We start from the raw sequence: 1,988 nt of genomic DNA, 5'->3' as shown, positions 1-1,988 counted from the left end.
ACCAACCAGGCCAGCCCCAGCACAAGAATTCACACTGCCCAGCAACCACAGAATACAGGTGAAAGGAAAGTGAACTTGATCTTAAAAAGGAAATCACAACATCAACAAGAGCCAGGCTTCAAAAGTTCCTAAAGAAACAAAGATCAAGCTGCCATCTCCATTTCTTTGTAGACAATTATTGTGAGCAGAATCTTAACTCATTTGAGGCAAAGTATGTGTCGGCCAAGCTGCATGGTTCTCCATGTCTCTGGGACCATCCGTCCCCCCGAGCCTGTGCCTGCTTTTTTTTTTAATTCTTTTATTGGTACATTGTAGGTATACAGCGCATTTACATTTCTCATTGGGAACTGTACCTTTACATGATGCATCTTGGTTCTTATTTTTTCCCCATTCCTAGCCCTCCCTTCACCCCCTCCACGCTTCCCTATTTACAAAGACTTTATTTCCATTTTTTCCATTTCTCAGCATTTTTCCTTCTCCCTGCCCCTCCCACTACCCCTACCCCTTTGGACCTTTTCTTCCTATTTCGCATTATCGATTATTCATTCTAATCATTGGTACATTTTAGGTATACAGTATGATGACATTCATCATTGGAAATTTGCACCTTTACATAATCTCTCTTGGTTCTTATTTTTCATCCTTGCCCAGCCCTCCCTTCAACCCCTCCACCCCTACCTATTTACAAAGATTTTGTTCCTATTTTTCCATTTTCTCATATTAATTCTATACCCTTCTTTCCTTTCCCCTACCCCTCCCACTTCCTTCCCCTTTGCCCCTTTTCTTCCTATTTCACATTACCTATTATACCTTTTAGTCCTTATTTACACTTTCAGTTTCTCACACCAGAGAAACTATTTGATATTTATGCATGTGTGTCCTATTTATTTCACTTAAGGGTATTGTCTCAATGTGCATCCATTTAGCTATAAATGTCTCTAATTTCTCATTTTTTATGGCTGAGTAGTACTCTATTTTATTTTTAAAAATACCACATTTTCTTTATCCAGTCTCCAGTTGATGGACATTTGGGCTGTTTCCAAGTTTTAGCTAGCACAAACTGTGCTGCTATGAACATGGGTGCACATATATCACTGTGGTATGATTCTTTTAATTCTTTGGGAAAGATCCCCAGCAGTGGAACAGCGGGGTCAAATGGGACTTCCAGTCCTAGTTCTTGGAGGTATCTCCATACTGATTTCCACAGTGGTTGCACCAGTCTACACTCCCACTAGCAGTGGAGCAGGGTTCCTCTTTCCCCACAGCCCTGCCAGCATTTGTTATTGGTTGATTTCATGATAGCAGCCATTCTTTCTGGGGTGAGGTAAAATTTCAGCAATGTTTTCATTTGCATCTCTTGGATGACCAGTGATGTTGAACATTTTTTCATGTATTTATTTGCTATTTCTACTTCCTTGTTGAGAAATGTTTGTTCATTTCAGATGCCCATTTTCGAATTGAGTCTTTAAATTTGGGAGGTCTGATCTTTTTAAGTTCTTTATAGATTTGAGATAGTGGACCTTTGTCTCAGGAAAAGCAGGTGAAGATTTTTTCCCACATTGTGGGTTGTCTCTTCACACTGCTGGTGGTTTCTCTTGCTGTGCAGAAGCCTTTTAATAAGAAGAGATCCCACTTGTTGATTGTTTGTGCTAGTTCATGGGCAACTGAGGTTTGTTCATAAAATCTTTTCCTACACCGATGTCTTCAAGAGTTCTACCTAACCTCTGTTCCAACTGGTTCAGCGTTTCTATTTTAATATTTAGATCTTTAATCCATTCAATTTTAGTTTAGTGCATGGTGAGAGATAGAGGTCTAGTTTTAATCTTTGGCAAGTTGAAGCCCAATTTTTCCAGCACCATTTATTAAAGAGGCTATCTTTCCTCCAGTGAGAGTGTTTGGCTCTTTTATCGAAGATGAAATGGCTGAGTGTGTCTGGCATTGTTTCTGCATCTTCTAATCTGTTCCACTGGTCCTCAGGTCTGTTTCTT

This window comes from Heterocephalus glaber, unplaced genomic scaffold (assembly GCF_053883595.1).
Source record: "Heterocephalus glaber isolate CG9 unplaced genomic scaffold, H.glaber_assembly_v1.0 deba00001447, whole genome shotgun sequence".
Lineage (NCBI taxonomy): Eukaryota > Metazoa > Chordata > Mammalia > Rodentia > Bathyergidae > Heterocephalus > Heterocephalus glaber.
The sequence above is the reverse complement of the archived record's forward strand: the minus strand, read 5'-3'. Positions refer to the sequence as shown.